Source organism: Chiloscyllium plagiosum, unplaced genomic scaffold (assembly GCF_037043375.1).
Source record: "Chiloscyllium plagiosum isolate Xiang-an unplaced genomic scaffold, Cpla_swu_hap1 HiC_scaffold_6, whole genome shotgun sequence".
Taxonomy (NCBI): domain Eukaryota; kingdom Metazoa; phylum Chordata; class Chondrichthyes; order Orectolobiformes; family Hemiscylliidae; genus Chiloscyllium; species Chiloscyllium plagiosum.
This window is the reverse complement of record NW_028270144.1, coordinates 116,860,691-116,880,632: the sequence shown is the minus strand read 5'-3', so window position 1 is coordinate 116,880,632 and position 19,942 is coordinate 116,860,691. Positions and strand designations below refer to the sequence as shown.

Below are 19,942 nucleotides of genomic sequence, written 5' to 3'. Positions count from 1 at the left end.
CCTCTGATCATCTTGTATGTCTCTATCAAATCCCCTCTTAGCCTTCTTCTTTCCAATGAGAACTAACCCAAGTCTTTTAGCCTTTCCTCAAAGACCCTCCCTCCAGACCAGACAACCTCCTGGTAAATCTCCTCTGCATCGTTTCCAATGCTTCCACATCCTTCCTGTAATGGGGTGACCAGAACTGTACACAATATTCCAAGTGAGGCCACACTAACATTTTGTACAATTGCAGCCGCAAGTAATCAAACCCACTAATAAAACCCCGAATCCTCACAATGGCAAGCCACGCTCACTTTAGAGCGAATTGATTGACTTTGTCAAAATGCATATCAAGAGTGCTTGGTTCAACAGTCAATCCTTTAATTTTATTTCTCAATACCTTCATTGCCTTCATGATCTGGTGCAATTGTTACATATAATTCTGTAACAAGTTCTTGAGGCATTGCTTCCGTTTTACACCAGCTGAAATTATTGACTTCCAGCTACATCTTAATTTGTGTGTTTTTTTCTCCTAATAATATCCCCAAGCCAAACCTTAGTTCATTTTGATTAACATTAAAATGTGGGACTTTCAGTATAGATGGCTTATAGAACATAGAACATCAAACATTACAGCTCAGTACAGGCCCTTTGGCCCTTGGTGTCCTACCAACGTATGAAACCAAAGTTGCCAGAAGAACAGAGACAGAATTTTATTTTTTACAATTCAGTCGTGCGTCATGAATGTCACTGGCTGTGTCAGCATCTAATGCCCGTCTCTAGTTGCCCTTGAGAAGGTGATGGTGAGCTGCCTTCTTGGACTGCTGCAGTTAACCCAGAATGCCATTCTGGAGAGAATTCCAGGATTTTGACTCAGCAACTGTTGATATATTTCCAAGTCAGGATGATGAGTGTCTTAGAGGGGAGCTTTGCAGGTGGTGGAGTTCCCATGTATCTGTTGCCCTTGTCCTTCTTGATGGATGTGGTTGTGGAAGACGCTGTCTCGGGATCTTTTGATGAATTCCTGCAGTGCAGTACTGACTCATTATTCACACTGCTACGACTGAGTGCTGGTGGTGGAGGGAGTGGATGCTTGAGGATGTGGTGCTAATCAAACAGGCTGCTTTGTCCCAGATGGTGCCACGCCTTTTGAGTGTTATTGGAGCTGCAGGCAATTGGACAGAAATCCATCACAGTTCAGACTTGTGTCTTGTAGATGGTAGACAGACTTTGGGGAGTCAGGAAGGGAGTTACTTGTCGCAGTATTCCTAGCCTCTGACCTGCTCTTGTAGCCGCACTGTTATGTGGCGTGTCTTGGAGAGTTTCTTGTTAATATAACCCCAAGGATGTTGAGTGTGAGGTATTCAGTGATGGTAACACCATTGAATGTCAATGACTATCTTGTATTGGAGATAGTCGATGCTTGGCATTTGTGTGGCACCAATATTACTTGCCACTTGTTAGCCCACATCTGGACATTGTCCAGATATTGTTGCATTTGAACATGGACTGTTTCAGTATCTGAGGAGTCACAAATGGTGCTGAACATTTTGTAATCATCAGTGAACAATTGCAGTCCTGACCTTATGATTGAGGGAAGGTCATTGATGAAGCAGCTGAGGATGGTTGGGCTTAGGGCACTACCCTGAGGAACTCCTGCAGAGAATTAAAGAAAGTTTTTATACAGCAATTTCTTGCATTTTTAATGCACCTTTAACATATTCCAAGGCCCGTTATTGGACAATCGTCAACATGTTATATTGCCTAAGAAGATTTTGGAATGGGTAGTCGAAAGTTTATTCAAAGAGATAGGTTTCAGAAGGTTTCTTAAAGCAGCAGAGAACAGGTAAGTGGTGAGCACACATGCTAAATTGCATCATGAGGGGGTGAGATAGTGGAGCAGAGGTGTGAGTATGAACTCAAAAAAAAGGTGAGGATTTTATAACAGACGTTGCTGTACTTGGCCCAAAGAAATTGAGTGAACACGTGGGTGATAACTAACTAAAGCATACATCATATGGGTAGTGACTGATGCAAATTATTGTGAGCCATCTCACAGAGTTGTAAGGGTAATGGCTGCCCAGTCAAACAGGGAAAATCAAGAGGGGTGTCTGGAAGAGAGACAGGATTTAAGGGTGCTTTGACACACCTAGAAGAGATGGAGGAACTTAGGAAGAAAATTTCTAAACCATAATGATACCTAAGTGGCTAAAAGTGGGCAAAAGCGGGAGCAGATATATTAGATTCAATAAGAGACCAAGAGGATTTTTTTAGCACTACTGCAGACTACAGAATGAAGAAAGATCAGGGACCCAGAGAGAATTGAACAAACGGATGAGAATTTTAAATTTAAAATAAGAGAAACTGACAACCAATATAAAACAGTGAGGATTCTGATGATGAACTTAACTTGATTTTGATCTACATACAGATTGGGTGAATCAACGGGCAATGGTACTCTGGATCAGGAGTTCATAGGGGGTATTCGGGGCAGTTTTTAAAAAAATGTTGTAGAACCAACTAGAGAGCTGTTTACATGCGACCTGGAAATGTACAATGTGACCAAATTAATCAGCAATCTTATAGTAATGGCTCCCGTTGGTAACAGTGATCATAAGGAGAAAGTGAGGACTGCAGTTGCTGGAGATCAGAGCTGAAAATGTGTTGCTGGAAAAGCGCAGCAGGTCCTGAAGAAGGGCTTATGTCTGAAACGTCGATTCTCCTGTTCCTTGGATGCTGCCTGACCTGCTGCACTTTTCCAGCAACACATTTTCAACAGTGATCATAACATTGCATTTATATTCCAATTGAGGGAGAGGAGATGGATTGAACACCAGCATTTTAAACTCAAAAAGAATAATTATGACGGTATGAAGAGGTAGTTAAAGTGAACTGTCAGACATTTTAGGAGAATTCTCAGAATACTTAGAAGAGGTAGATCCTAGTGAGAGAAAAAGATCCTGGAGAACGACATGCTGAATTGTAGAAGATAAAGATGTGTGACAGGTGAAAAGATTGAACAGAACATAAAGGACAGCAATGAAAGACTAAATGATTAATAAGAAAGGGAAAATTAGTGCATGCGAGATAGCTAGCTAAAAAAAGTACAAAGGGATAGTAAGAGTTTCTGCAGTATTTAAAAAGGGAAAAAGAGTAAGTAAGATGAGTTTTGGTCCTCCAGAAAGTGAATATGGGTATTGATAATGGAAAATAGGAAAATGGTCGATGAAGTGAACAATATGGATGGAATATCGGCAAAAAACTAATAAATTGTGAATCAGAATGTGACAGGGAGTAAGGGCAGGAGTATTTTGTTGGTTAGGAGGGTAGGGGGGAATTGAGGATACTGGAAGTTTGTAGTTCAATGTTAATGCTTCAGGCTGATCAGACCACATGATCAATTTGCATTTCTAGTTAGATGGAAAGTGTCAAAATAACTCCCCCAGGCTAGAACCATACAAAAAAAACCCATGCCAGTTTGCTGAGGATGACTGTTAACTCCCATTTTGGAAAGACCCAGGTTTTTTTTTGTGTGAGCTAAATGTTTAAGCAGTTTCATTGTTAAATAGAGGAAACTGGCGAGAGGATTTCTGAGCTGGTGTCTCACTGAGTTGGAAGTTTCAATAATAATGGGCAATGATGCTATGAAATGTCTCTCTGAAGCTATGTTCCAAGTTCTGAAGGTAAGAAGAATTATCCTTTAAAATTATAAGCCACAAAAAACTCTACAATTAAAAATGTTGGAAGTTAAGTAAATGACTAGACTACAGTTAAGCTGAGTCTTGAATTGTGAGCACTTTTGTCCTTGTTAATCTCAATATGAAAAGTAGTGTCACAATGGTCCTCCTCATATTGTTGTTAAATTCTTACAGCAATCCAGTTCAGTGGATAGTTTGCACATTAGATAAGCTTCAACACTAAGTGAAGAAGTAGAAAATATCTGAATCTTCTTTCAGATAAAAATCTATACAGGATATGATACAGAGGCCAGATACAAATTTTAAAAAAATAAGGTAGAAATTTGTTTTCCTCCACTTCTGTTGATCCCAATGTAGGAAATGAACCCCAACGAAGTGCTGAGTGATAATCATGCCATGAAATTCTAATGAGGGCCTGAACCGACAAGTTAGGCTCATCTTCTTTTTGATAGAAAGTTTATGCTTTTCAACTTTGCCTTGATAAATGTCAGAACAGGTTCAATGTGTTAGTGTTAGAAATGCAGGTCTGTGTCAGGGTAAAGCAGGGCAGTTCCGGATTTGATTCAGAGCATGTGATAGGGCCATTGCACTTTGTATTTAGGACCTAAGTCCCTACCATCTCAAAAAAAAAGAACTGAGTTCCTGGCTAAGTTGGCCGTTAACAGGTCCAGGTTGCTGATTGTCTGCCCTTCTTCTGTGGTTATGATTGTGCCTGGGTGTTATCAGAGAAGGGAGCAGATGATGTCCACTCATGGAGAGGGTCAATGGTCTTAAAGAAAGGATGGCACCGGAGGGGCCGGAGTGCTTTATCACCCCTTCCAACTCCATTTTGATTTTTCCTCCTCTCTTGCTCTCTCGCTTTCGCATTCGATGTTCTGTGTTGTCCCTCATGAGCTCTGCATGTAGGTTAGTCAATTAGAAATCACTGTTGATTTTACTAATGGTGATTAATAGAAGGAAATCCTCAGGTGGTTGGGTGATAGAAAGATAAAAAATATTCAGTTGTGTCTAAGAACACTTCTAGATACGGAAGGAAAAAAAAGGTTTGGTGATGGGAAAAAGCTGTTCAGTTCTATGTGATAACAATTCTGGATATAAGAAAGAAAAGAGCTGAGTTCCTCCCCCCATTACAATGCTTTACTTTAATTAGAGACATGGGTGGTTTAGTGGTGGGAAAAAGATATAGAAAATGGCTGTGATCATGTATGGGCTTTTGTGAGGTAGTGTCCATAGCTCTGAGCTAGTGTTCAAGTCCCACCTGCTCCATCTCTGACCAAGTTGATTAGGAAATGTCAAGAGTTAGATTCCTGAAGAGACGGGGACATTGTGGGGGGTGGGCTGCTAGTGGGGAGGTGGTGGAAGCTATATTGCATTATTTTCCTCTCTGGCAATGTTTTGATTTACTTCCCTCCTTTTTGTTGAGCTCCTCGTGTTTACACCCAGGTATTCTTGAAGAGTTGGCACACTATGTCCTCTAGCATGCTCGAGACATTGAGACAATGGTGGTCACTGCAGGGGTTGAAGTGCATATCTGCCACTTCCAACTCCATATTAATCTAGTTCCTCCCCCTTTTCCCACTATTCCTTGACTTTTGTTATTATTGTATTGCCCTTGGTGGGTAGTGTTTGTGACTTATTTGTTTGAGTGCTTAAATTGGTGATTTGGTGGTTATTATATTTTTTTTAAAAAGAATGAAGAAGCTGCTTTCTTATTCCAGAGGTATGTCATAACATGTCTGAACATGTTGGTTACAAGACAAGTAGGGGGTTTTTGTTCATTCATTTTTGGTACGTGGATTTCACTGGCTGGATCTTCTTGAACCTTTGCAATTCATGTGCTGTAGAGCAGTGAAAAGTCCAAAATGCTGATGGGAAGGAATTGCAGGATTTTGACCCAGAGACAGTGAAGGAACAGCGATATATTTCCAAGTCAGGATGATTAGTGGGTTGAACGGGAACATGCAGCTGGTGATGTTCCCGTATATCTACTGCCCTTGTCCTTCTAGATGGAAGTGGTCATGCGTTTGGAAGGTGCTGTCTAAGGAACTTTAGTGAATGTCTGCAATACATCTTGTAGACAGTAAATACTGTTTCTTCTGGATGTCAGTGGAGGGAGTGGATGCTTGTTGATGTGGCACCAATCACACAGGCTGCTTTGTCCTGGATGGTGTCAACTTTCTGAATATTGATGGAGTCATACCCATCCAGGCAAGTGGGGAGTATTTCATCACGATCCTGTCTTGTGCCTTGTGGATAATGGAAAGGCTTTGGATTGACAGAAGCTGAGTTACTTGCTGCAATATTCCTCCGCCTCTGACCTGCTCTTGGAGTCATTGTGTTTATATGGCAAGTCCAGTTCAGTTTCTGGTCGATTGTAATCCCAACATGTTGACCATAGAGCATTCAGTGATGGTATCGTTATTGAGTATCAAGGGGGGGTTGCTAGATTGTCACTTATTGGAGATGAACATTTTCTGACATTAGTGTGGCACTTGCCACTTATCAGCCCAAGCCCGAATATTGTACCAATCTTATTGTATTTGCACATGGACTGTCTCAATATCTGAGGAGTCGTAAATAGTACTGAACATTATACATTTGTCAGAAAATATCTGCTCTTCTAACCTTATGATGGAGGGAAGGTGAAAGATGAAACAGCTGAAGATGGTTGGACCTAGGCCACTGCCCTGAAGAGATGTTTTGAAGCTAAGAGGACTGACCTCCAATTTCCTGGAAAGGGACAGGGAAAGAGACAGTTGGTTTCTAAAAAGGGAAAGGAGCCAGAAGGGAAGTGTGAAAACTGGTATTTGGGCGAAACCTGTAGATTTACAAAAAAAAAGCCCTTATAATTCCTTTCGAATATCTTTTGCTGCCTAATTCAATGTAGGGATATTAGTCTGTTAAGCAATTGGTATTAAACAATTGGGATGTGGCATTCAACTGCTCCTGGTCTCCCTAAGTCTACAAAGAGTCTTTGATGATGGCTGAAAATTAAGTCCAAGAAGAAAGTTTAAGGTCAACAATTGGTGAAAACAGTTATGGTGTTTGGAAAGTAATAAAACTGACTGTCAAAAATTTGTTCGTTCTGAGAGGGAAAAACCAGTCAAAAACCAGACATACTGGAAATGTTTGTTCTGATCATACTGTAGTTCTCTTTTAAGATATACAAGACAAGTCAGACCATATGTGTCATTCGCAAGTGGTACTAGTCCCTCTTGTAGTCTCTGAAAATCCCTACTGAGACTGACCAAGTCTTACTCTGATCATCTTTCTCATCCCCCAACATCACCTTAGCTCTCTGCTACCAGGGAGTTCTTAAAGACCTGGAAAGAAGAAATGTAGACATTGATTTGTAGTAAGGAGCTACTTTGGTGAATGTCTACAGTGCATCCTGCAGATAGTACACCCTGCTGCTGCTGAGTGTCTGGGATGGGACAGTGTGGATGCTTGAGGATGTGGTGCCAATCAAGCAGCTGTTTTGTCCTGGATGGTGTAAAGCTCCTGTGTCCCCAGTAATCTCCAGTAAACTGCAGTTCCTGTGGTATAGGCATCCTCTCAGTGCTGTGTTTGAAGATACTTTCATAATTTTGACTCGTACAAGAATGAAGTATTGATGACATGGATCCAAGTCAGGATGGCCTGTGACTTGGAGGTGAAACTGCTAGAGGCAAAAAGATAAATGAATACTTTTATTTCTAAAGCACCCCTTCAGACTGTCAGGATCTCACAGCGAGTTAGAACTTTTGAAATGTGATCACTTGTTGTAAAGCAATAATGCACTCAATGCACTGCAAGATTCCACAGACTGTAATGACCTGTTAATTTTTGGGGGGAATGGAATGATTGAGGGATAAGTACCAGCCACGATGCCCCAGGAAAACTTGTCTCCTCTTCTTTGAAATAGGATCCTTAAACCTTCCTGAGAGCATTGATTTAACATCGCATACACCAAAAATGGCACCTCCAACAGTGTAGCTATCCTTCAGTACTGCACAGGGAATATCAATCTTATTTTTTGGACCCAGGCATCAAGAGAAAAGCCAACATTTATTGTCTATTTTTGATTCCCCCTGAGAATGTTGAGGTGAGAGTCTTCCTTGTACCAGTGCAGTTGCTGTGGTGTAAGCATCCTCTCAATGCTGTTGAAAAAGATACTTTTTCATGATTTTGGCTCTCGAAAGAATGATGACATGGATCCAGGTCAGGATGACCTGTGACTCAGAAGTCAACCTGCAGGAGGCACTATTATCATTCATCTGCTGACTTGTTCTAAGTGACAGACAGCGCCATTACCTAAAGACTCAGATCGGTCTCAGTGCTTGGCTGTTGCAGTGTGTACGGCTCTCTGAAGGGTGTTTCAATGACAGGATAAGAGAAGTATTAAACTGGAGGGGGTTCTGGTTGTTGCCTGGTATGGGGTTTTGAGATAGAAAATAGACTGAAAATGGTACGTTTTGCATTGGAGGTTGGAGGTTGAGAGGTGACCTTATTGAGGTTCATACAATCATGAGGGGTATATAAGGTGAATGACAAGGGTCCTTTCCCTTGGGTAGGGCAGTTCAAAAATAGAGGGCATATTTTTAAGGTGACAGGAGAAATATTTGTAAAGGAGCAACTTTTTTGACTGGTTCATATGTGGAATGAACTGCCAGAGAAAGTGGTGGATGCAGGTACAATTACAACATTTAAAAGACATTTGGATAAGTTTAATAATAGATCAGTTTGGAGGGATATGGGTCAAGTGCAGCATTAGTTTAGTTTGGGATTATGCTTGACATGCACTAGTTGGACTGAACGGTATGCTTCCTTGCTGTATGACTCTGCAAGTGAAGGGAGTTTCATGTTATTCAGTGGTGCTGTTACAGTAAAGTGCTGTAAGCAATGTTCTGACAATGACCTGACCATGAATGAAAGACCTCATAACAACTCAGGTTTGCTCATTGAACCTTTTCCTACCCTACATCCACAACTGAGTCAGACCACAATATTTGTACATTTTACCACCCAAACTTTGCTTGTCTCGTGGTAAACTTTCGCCCATCTGACGTAAGTAAAATATTCTGCCCCATTCTTACTTCATCAGCTAAAGCATTTAGAATACTCTGGCACCATCTCAGCTTTGGGACAATTGGGAAGGAATGTTGAAGACTTTCATCTTCCCTTTGTGGTGTGGATAACATAAAGTGACAAGGGAAGGTCACACAGAAAGAGAAGTTGATGGGGACTCTCAAAGGTCCAATGAAAGTTGTTTATTTTATTGTAACCAGGAATGACTGGGGATGTCAAAGCATACCTACAGATTTGGTATGAGTAGTGAAACACCGCGTAGCACCACGTTATGAAAAGGTAAATGTTTGTCAGCATAGGGGGCAACCAGTTTCTTCAGACATCACGTTTTGAAAATGAAAGTGGTTTGATGACAATAAAGAGCAGTGTGAAATTCCCCCAGTGTCATGAAGGAGAGGGGAATTCCAATGCAGATGACGCAAATCTTACTCAGGAGTAAACTGCACTGAAAATTCAAAACAGTCAGTTGTGAACTAGAACAGGAGAGCAGGCCATCAGAATGCTCTGATCATGCCTTGTGAAGAACTGCAACGTACTTAGTCACCACTAGCATTGCTCGCTCCTAAACTTTAGTAAACCTGAATCAGCTCTGGACTTTCAGGTTAGCTGTTTTACATTCACCGAGATTTGCTGCATTTGGAGCTGTGTGGGCAATTGGTATTGTGATCTGATGCAGAACAGGTTCAAGACTATGGGCTGTAATTTCCCAGCTCCACAGGGAGGCAGAACTGGAAAATGGGGGAGGAGCCTATAACAGGATGGCTGCCTGATGTACCACCAGTGGATGTTTGCAAGCACTGATTGGAAGCCAGATTGGCTGTCTGCTATGTGGAGGCAGGCAGCAATTAGGACAAATAAGGCCTCCCAGAAGGGCTTCAGTATTGGTATTTTACTGAGACCTCCCTAAGGGCATTGTAGGTCAACCTACAGCATGTGGACTGCAGAAGTTCAAGAAGGCAGCTCACCCCCACCTCCTCATGGGCACCTAGGGACAGACAATAAATGCTGCCAAGCCAGCAATATCCACATCCCACAGGAAAGCATAAAAACAAACTCCCCTACTCCAGGAAGCCAGCATTTATTGTCTATCCTTGATTGCCTTTGAGAACACAAAACATAGAATATTACAGCACAGTATAGGCCCTTCAGCCCATGATGTTGTGTTAAACATTTATCTTAATCTAAAATGAACCAAACCTACACACCCCTCAATTTATTGCCTTCCATCTGCTTGTCCAGTAGTTGTTTAAATGTCCCCAATGTCTCTGGCTCTACTACAACAATTGGCAGTACATTCCATGCACCCACCAATCTCTGCGTAAAGAACCTACTTCTGACATCTCCCCAAATGTTCCTCCCATTAACTAAAAATTATGATCCCTCATGACAGCCATTTCTGCCTTGGGGAAAAGTCTCTGGCTATCTACACGATCTATGCCTCTCATTACCTTGTATACCTCTACCAAGCTACCTCTCTTCTTTCTACTCTCCAATGTGAAATGCCACAGCTCACTCAACGTCTCTTCATAAAATGTGCCCTCCAAACCAGGCAGCATCCTGGTAAATCTCCTCTGCACCCTCTATAAAGCATCTACATCCTTCCTATCATGAGGCAACTAGAACTGGACACAATATTCGAAGTGTGGTATAACCAGGATTTCATAGAGCTGCAGCAAAACCTCGCGGCTCTTAAACTCAATCCCCCTGTTAATGAAACCCAAAACACCATACACCTTCTATCAACATTGAGGTATCTATCTACATGGACACCAAAAATTCTGTTCCTCCACACTGTCAAGAATCCTGTCTTTAACGCTGTATTCAGCATTGTAATTCAACCTTACAAAATGAAACACTTTGCATTTATCCAGGTTGAACTCTATCTGCCACTTCTCACTCCAGCTTAGCATTTGTCAATATCTTGTTGTAGCCTGCAGCACTATCTACAACACCACTAATCTTTGTGTCATTGGCAAACATACAAACCCACCCTTCCACTTCTTCATCCAAGTCATTTATAAAACTACAAAGAGCAGAGGCCTAAGAACAGATTCCTGCGGGGCACCACTGGTCACCAACTTCCAGACAGAATACTTTCCATCCACTATCACTCGCTGTCTTCATTTGGCCAGCCAATTCTGTTTCCAGACAGCCAAATTTCCCTGTATCCCATACTTGCTAACTTTCTACATGAGCCTACCATGGGGAATCACATCAAATGCTTTACTGAAATCCATATATACCATATCCACTGCTTGACCTTCATCAACTTGTCTCGCCACACCCTCAAAAAACTCAGTAAGACTTGTGAAGCATGTCCTGTCCCTCACAAAGCCATTCTGACTATCTTTAATTAAACTAGGTTGTTCCAAATAGTCATAAATCCTATCTCTCAGAATCCTTTCCAATACCTTGTTTACCCATACACCCAGACTGACCGGTCTGTAATTCCTAGGGATTTCCCTACTCCCTTCCTTGAATAGAGGAACAACATTCGCCTCCCTCCAATCATCTGGTACTGTTCCCATGGAGAGTGAGGATTCAAAGATCATTTACAGAGGCACAGAAATCTCATTCCTTGCTTCCCGTAGTAACCTTGGATATATCTGGTCCGGCCCTGGGGACTTATCTATCTTGATGCTTCCCCAGATTTCTAGCACATCCTCTTTCTTATTATCAATCTGCTGAAGCCTATTAACCTGGTCCATGATTTCTCAGTATCAACAAGGTCCTTCTCTCTCTCATGAATACTGAAGCAAAATCTAATTTAGGGCCTCCCTTACCACTTCAGACTCCAGACACAAGTTCTCTCCACTATTCCTGATCAGCCCTACCCTCTCTCTGATCATTCTGTTATTCCTCGCGTAAGTGTAGAACGCCTTTGGGTTTTCTCTAATCCTTCCTGTCAAGGCTTTTACGTGCCCTCTCCTCGCTCTCCTTCAACCATTTTTGAGTTGTTTCCTAGCTCCCCTGTAATCCTCTAAAGCTGTGCCAGATCCTTGCTTCCTTAACCTTCAGTAAGCTTCGTTCTTCCTCTTGATGAGAAGCTCCTCTTCTCTTGTCATCCAAGGTTCTTTCACCTTACCATTCCTTGCCTGTGTCAGTGGGACAAAGTTTTCCAACACTCACAACAAGTGCCCCTTAAACAACCTTTATATTTCTGTTGTGCATTTCCTGTAGAACAATTGTTGCCAATTTACACTCCACAGATCCTGTCTCATAGCAGTATAAATTCCCCTCCCCCAATTAAATACCTTCCTACACTGCCCTTCTCCATGCCTATGGTAAAGGTGAGGCAGTTATGGTAAATGTCACCGAAATGCTCTCCCACCGAGAGGTCTGACACCTGGCCTGGCCTGGCATGTGGCCTAGCACTACATCCAATATGGCCTCACCCCTAATCGGCTTATCTACATATGAGTCAGGAATCCTTCCTGGACACACCTGACAAAATCAGTTCCATCCAGACCATCTACACTAAGGTGGTTGCAATCAATATTGGGGAAGTTGAAGTCATCCATAACAACAACTCTGTTGAATCTGCACCTTTCCAAGATCTGCTATCCAATCTGTTCTTCCATCTCTCTGCTGCTATTGGGGGGGTCTATAGAGAACACCTAATAAAGTAACTACCCCTTTCCTGTGACTGACTTCCACTCATACTGACTCAGTAAACAAACCCTCCTCAACAACCTCCTTTTCTGCAACTACCCAGGTGAGAAGGCAGTGATGAGCTGCCTTCTTGAACCACTACAGTCCATTTACTGTAGGTACATCCACAATTCTGTTAAGGAGCAAGTTCCAGGATTTTGACCCAGCAACAGTAAAGGAATGATGATAAAATTGTAAATTGTGATTGGGAACTTGCATGTGTTGGTATTTGTTTGTATTTGCTGCTCTCGCCTTTCTAACTGGAAGTGGTAATGGATTTGTAAACTACTGTCGAAAAACATTGGTGAATTCCTGCAGTGCATTTTATAGATGCTGCTACCTAGAGTGTCAATGGTACAGGAATTGAAGGTTTTTGGGTGTGGTATTGGTGAGAACAAGCTGCTTTGAGTTGGGTGGTGTCAAGCTTTGTATTTGTTGTAGTTGCACCCACCCAAACAACTGGGGAATATTCCATCACACTACTGACTTGTGCCTTATAGATGGAGGACAAGCTTTAGAAAGTCAGGAGGTAAGGCGCATGTTGCAGGATACGTATAGAATAGAATCCCTACAGCGTGGAAACAGGCCCTTTGGCCCAACAGGTCACACCGACCCTCCAAAGAGTAACCCACCCAGGACCATTTCCCTACCCTATATTCACCCCTGACTAATGCACCTAACCTACACATCCCTGAACACTATGGGCAATTTAGCATGGCCAATCCACCTAACATCTTTGGATTATGGGAGGAAACCAGAGTACCTGGAGGAAACCCTCGCAGACACAGGGAGGACGCACAAACCCCACACAGACAGCTGCCCGAGGCTGGAATCGAACTCGGGTCCCTAACACTGTGAGATACCAGTGCTATTAACTAGCCTTTGATATTATTAGATTAGATTCCTCGAGTATGGAAACAGGCCATTTGGCCCAACACCGACCCTCCGAAGAGTAACCCCACCCAGACCCATTCCCTTCTGACTAATGCACCTGATACTATGGGCAATTTAGCATGGCCAATCTACCTGACCTGCACATCTTTGGACTGTGGGAACAAACCAGAGCACCCAGACAAAGCCCACACAGACACGGGGAGCATGTGCAAACTCCACACAGACAGTCACACAAGGCTGGAATTGAACCTGGGTCCCTGGTGCTGTGAGACTGTAGTGCTAACCACTGAGCCACCTTGCTGCCCCAGTGATTCACAGTGAAAAAATGCTTATGGTGCTATCAAGTCAGAAATTCTAGAAACTTGGATCCAATGAAGAATTGGAGATATATGCCAGAATCGGGATGTTATGTAACTTGGTCGGGAACTTAAAGTTAATGGTCTTTCTATGTGCCTACATCTTCATTTTGACTGTTGCCAACTTTTCATTTCAGATTTGCTACTTACTAATCCAGGGAAGTGAGAAGTGAGCTCACATTCTCTGCCTTATTATTTAAGAGATTAGTTATTATCAGCATGGATTCTGCACTCCTCCATCAGTGTGCTTAAAGGTATTGAGGTTCAGGATAAGTAGGAGGTGTGAAGTAACCAGCTCTATCCTGTGTGTGCCTCTCCACTGACTTCTCAATTGAGGCGGGGACGTTAGGGAAAAACACGGTGTACCATAAAATCCAATGCATTGCTTTCAGAGCAAATATAGCAAACATTTCATCAAAAAAGATAACAATTTTCAGTTGTTTGGTTACTAATTAAATAACTGAGGAATCTTGGTGAACACATCGGGGCTCCCAGTGAATACATATGTGTGGAAGAGATAATGATCTCTGACTATAACTTATTCCCTCAATGTTAAACTAGATTGCCAAGCAATCAGTCACTAACAAATGTTTCGCATCTGATATCCTAACTGTAAACATGTTTGGACACATCGTACATTTTGGCAGGGTCTGTATTGCATAAACTTTACCAAGTAAATGTCTCAGTTAAAGAGAAGCAAAGGAAGGACTGACATTTATAAAGCACACTTTCAATTTCTATGTTCAACTTCTGCTCATCTAAAAGAAATGTATTTTGTGTACCTTAGGCTCATTGAGATAAAGGGTCGGACCAAAGTCACCATGGAGTCTGAAGAAGCTTAAATAACAGTGCGGGAAGAATTCCAGAAAATAGCGGAGTCTGTTGGTTTGTCCAGCATCCTCAAGGTGTGGGGCAAGGTCATACCGTCATAGAGATTTACAGCAGAGGAAAAGGCTCTTTGGCCCATCGCATTCCCACTCATTAAAAACAAACACTGAAAGGTAAAGTGAAGCAAAGTGTTCTAAAATGTTAGCACTTCAGATATTCGTTGCATTTATTTATTAATTTATAAAAAAGTATTCATTTTCAAATTTGAACACTCCTCGTCACTGGGATCCTGGTGAAAGTCCAGGGCAGATTCTCAAGATTGAAACAATATGACAAAAAGAGTTCAGGGATCAAAGAAAGGCTTGTCTTCTCTCTGATTCAAACACAATGGGCTGAATTATAGAATCACAGAATTTTACAGTACAGAAGGAGACCATTCAGCCCAATTCCCAAAAGAGCTACCCAGCTTCCCGTTTTCCAGCCCTATCTCTGTAGCCCTCTAAATTAATCACTTTCAAATATATCTCCAGCCCTGTGTTGAACCTTGGTATTGAATCCACCTCCACCACTCTCCCAGGCAATGCATTCCAAATCCTAACAATTCTCTGAGTGCAGAAGTTTCTCCTCATCTCACTCCTAGCTCTCTTGCTGACAATCATGAAATTGCAATGCCTAGTTGCTGACATACCAGCTGATGGAAATACAAAATCCTTCTCTCCCTGTCAAAACTGCTTATAGTGTTGAACATGTCAGTAAGGTCACTTCTTAATCTTCCCTGTTCCAAGGAGAAAGCTCAATTTCTCCCAACCTTCCTTGTACCTAAATCTCAGCATTCCTGGTATCACTTCAGTAAATCTTCTTTGCACTCTCTCCAGGTTTTAACATCCTCCTGCACCATAGCAGTTCTATGGTTGTGGGTTTAAGCAGGAATCCAGTTGAGCTGATTAAGATAGTTACATGGGTTGACAGAATATTTTATTTGATAGGGAATTGGGACAAAGATACAATGGCTTTAAAATTAGTGCTGGGCCAATGACAGATGCTGTCAGGAAACACTTCTTCACACAAAGGATAGAGTTTGAAGAATTCTGGATTAGAGGGTATGAGCCAAAAGGAGAGGCTAGAAATGCTAGAGTTGCTTTCGGTGGAGGGGGCAGAGGCTGAGGGAAGACTTGATTGAAATATATAAAATTATGAGATGCATTTGACAGGGTTTGCAGTCAGAATCCTTTTTTCCAGAATTGAAATATCTAATACTAAGGAGTATGTATTTAAGGTGAGGGGGGAAAGTTCAAAGGAGATTTGACAGGCAACTTTATTACAAAGAGAGCGGTAGGTATCCCTGGATGTAAGTTTGCTTGCTGAGCTGGAAGGTTTGTTTTCAGATGTTTTGTCAGCACAATAGGTAACATCATAAATGAGCCTCCGGTGAAGCGCTGGTGTTATGTCCCACTTTCTATTTATGTGTTCAGGTTTCTTTGGGTTGGTGATGTCACTTCCTGTGTTAGTGATGTCATTTCCTGTTTATTTTCTCAGGGGGTGATAGATGGGGTCCAAATCAATGTGTTTGTTGATAGAGTTCTGGTTGGAATGCCATGCTTCTTGGAATTCTTGTGCGTGTTTCAATTTGGCTTGTCCTAGGATGGATGTGTTGCCCCAGTTAAAGTGGTGTCCTTCCCACCTGTATGTAAGGATATTAGTGATAGTGGTAGGTATCCCATGCTACCAGGGAATAGTGGTGGAGGCAGATACAATGAGGGCTTTTTAGATAAGCACATGAATAAGCAAGGAATGGAGGGACATCGACCAAGACGAGACAGAAGTTTGATTTAGTGTCATGTTCCACACAACATCATAGACTGAAGGGCCTGTTGCTCTGCTGTATTGATCTAGTTTCTGTGAACATTGGAACTCACTTTCCTAAAACTGCTGTTGAGGCCAGGGTTCAACACAAAACATCAGGGATGATTTAATTAGATTTCTATTAGGTAGTCATGAGATACTAAACCAAGTGCAATTGGAGTCAAGATACAGATCGACTGGGATTTGACTGAATTCTGGATCAAACCTAAGAGGTTAAGTAACCTCCTACTTTTACTTTGTTCCTAAATCAAACCATACTCATGGCATTAGAAACACCTCCTCATAGAATGATGGGATTGAATCTTAGGATATAAGAACATAAGAACTAGGATCCGTCCCTTCAAGCCTGCTCTGTCACTCAATAAGATCATGGCTGATCTTTTCGCGGCCTCAGATCCACTTACCCACGCTCTCAGTGTATCCCTTAATTCCTTTATTGTTCAAAAAAATCCACCTCAGCTTTAAAATCGTTTACTGAAGTAGCATCAACTACTTCACTAAGCAAGGAATTCCATAGATTTACAACCCTCTGGGTAAAGAAGTCCTTCCCAATTCAGTCCGAAATCTGCTTCCTCTAATCTTGAGGCTATGCCCTCTTGTCCTAGCTTCACCTGCCAGTGGAAACATCCTCTCTACTTCCATCTTATCTTTTCCCTTCGTAATTTTATATGTTTCCATGAGATCCTCCTCATTCTTCTGAATTTCAATGAATATAATCCCAGTCTACTCAGTCACTCCTCATAAACCAACCCTCTCAACTCTGGGATCAACTTAGTGAACCTCCTCTGCACCTCCTCCAGTGTCAGTACACTCTTTCTCAAACAGAGTACTCCAGGGTTGGCCTCACCAGCACCCTGTACAGCTGTAATATTACCTCCCTGCTTTTAAACTCAATCCCTTTAGCAATGAAAGACAAAATGCCATTTGCCTTCCTAATTACTTGTTGTACCTGCAGACCAACCTTCTGTGATTCATGCACAAGGACACCCTCTGTATAGCAGCATGCTGCAACTTTTTACCATTCAAGTAATAATCCTTTTTATTAATGTATGACTTCACATTTATTAACATTGTATTCCATCTATCAGACCTTTGCCCACTCACTCAATATATCAATGTCCCTCTGCAAAGTTTAACAGTCCTCTGCACACTTTGCTCTGCCACTCATCTTCATATCATCTACAAATTTTGAGACCCTACGCATGGTCTCCAACTCCAAATCATCTTTCAACTATCACCTGTTATTTCTCCCGCTATCTCTTTTAGTACCCTGGGTTGCATTCCATCAGGGCCAGGAGACTTCTCTATCCTTAGCTCCATTAGCTGCTCAACTCTACCTCTTCCGTAATAATGATTGTTTCCAGATCCTCACCTACCTTCGTCTCTTTGTCACTTATTGGCATGTTATTAGTGTCCTCACTGTGAAGAACAATACAAAATACCTGTTCAATGCCTTGACCATTTCCTCATAACCCATAACTAAATGCCCCATCTCATCTTCTAAAGGACTAACATTTACTTTAGGCACTCTTTTTCATTTTATACATTTTTAGAAACTTTATATTCTGTGCTAGTTTTTTCTCATGTTCTATCTTACTTTTCTTTATAGCTCTTTTTTGTGGCTTTCTGTTGACCTTTAAAGTTTTCCCATGTTTCATGCTGTTTCTGGCCACTTTGTATATCTTCTCTTTCAGTTTGATAGTCTTCCTTATTTCCTTAGACACACAAGGCAGATTTCCCCATTTCTTACGTTCCTTCCTTTTCACTGGAATATATTTTTGCTGAGTACTTTGAAAAATTGCTTTGAAACTCCTCCACTGCTTGTCAACTGTCCCACCATAAAGTCTTTGTTTCTAGTCTAGTTTAGCCAAGTCCGCCCTCATTCTATTGTGGTCTCCCTCATTTAAGCACAGGACCATGGTGTGGATTTTACCTTCACACTCTCCATCTGTGTTCTAAATTCAACCATACTGTGATCGCCCCTTCTAAGAGGATCTGGAAATGTGTTGCTGGAAAAGCGCAGCAGGTCAGGCAGCATCCAGGGAACAGGAGAATCGACGTTTCGGGCATAAGCCCTTCTTCAGGAATCCTTCTTCAGGTTTCCAGCTCTGATCTCCAGCATCTGCAGACCTCACTTTCCCTTCTAAGAGGATCCCTAACTATGAGGTTATTAATTATTCCTGTCTCATTACACAGGACCAGATCGAGGATAGTTTGTTGCCTCATCGGTTCCATTACATGCTATTCAAGAAAGCTATCATGGATAAGCTCAGTGAACTCCTCCTGATGGTTACCTGACCAAGCTGGTTTGAACAATCAATGTGTAGATTAACGTTCCTATTGATAATTGCTGTCCCATTTTTACAGGCATTAGTTATTTCTTTGTTTGTTGCCTACCCCAATGTGGTGCTATTATTTAGTGGCCTATAGACTACGCCTATCAGTGACTTCTTCCCCTTAAAATTTCTAATTTCCACCCAAATAGATTCAAACTTATACTCCATAGAACCTATATCATCTCTCAGCGCCACCCTGATGTCGTTCTTGATTATCAGAGCTACACCACCTCCCTTGCCTTCCTGTCTGTCCTTCTGAATAGTCTGGTACTCCTGAGCATTTAATTCACAGTTGTGACCATCCTGTAACCATGTCTTCGTTATGGCTATTTGTGCTGTTAACTCATTGACCTTGTTGCGAATGCTACAAGCATTCAGGTAAAGTGCCTTTATGCAAGCTTTCTTACCCTCATGATTTCCAACATCTCCAATAATATGTCCAGAGTTATTTTAGATTAGATTTCCTACAGTATGGAAACAGGCCCTTTGGCTCAACAAGTCCACACTGACCCTCCGAAGAGTAATCTACCCAGACTCATTCTCCTTATTTACCCCTGACTAATGCACCTAACAGTATGGGCAATTTAGTATGGCCAATTCCTTCCTTTTTACTTCTCTCATAGTCTGCCTTGAACTTAAACCCTCCTGCACACATGCTAACCCGCTGATTACCTTTTTATTTGCCATCATACTTCCTGTCATTTCCCTTGGCATTTCCCTGACTCACTAGTGTAAAGTCCTAGTGACCACCCCCTTTATCCTTTTCACTCGAACACTGGTTCCAGATTGGTTCAGGTGAAGACCATCCCATCGGTACAGATCCTCCTGGTTCCAAAACTGATGCCAGTGCCCCATGAAATGGAACCCCTCTTTCCCACACTATTCCCTTATCCACAGGTGTACTTTGCCAATTTTCTAATCCCTGAGCCAATATGCACGTGGCTCAGGCAGTAATCTGGAGATTATGACCCTCAAACACCTGTTCCTTGATTTCATTCCTAGTGCTTGATAATCCCCAAACAGATCCTCCATCCTATCCTTGCCTATGGTGATAATCCCAATGTGGATCACAACAACTGGACTCTCCCCTTCCTGCTCCAATATCCTTTCAAGCCAGTCAGAGATGTCCTGCACGCTGGCACCGGGCAGGCAACACACCATGCGGGACTCCTGATCCGGCTCACAAAGGATACTAACTGTCACCCTAATTATAGAATCCCGTATAACTACCACTTGTCTTTTTGCTTCCCCCTCTTGAATGGCCTTC

General features: G+C 42.0%; 1 protein-coding gene across 4 annotated transcripts in view; it reads left to right on the top strand.

Moving 5' to 3' along the window:
* The window catches only part of LOC122550916 (S-geranylgeranyl-glutathione receptor P2RY8-like), a 50,555-nt gene that overhangs the window by 19,148 nt on the left and 11,465 nt on the right, over window positions 1–19,942 (top strand). For all 4 annotated transcript variants that reach the window (XM_043692355.2, XM_087988390.1, XM_087988391.1 and 1 more), the window contains one exon: window positions 14,436–14,649. The gene's annotated coding sequence lies outside the window, so the exon portion shown is untranslated. The remainder of the gene's footprint in view (window positions 1–14,435; window positions 14,650–19,942) is intronic.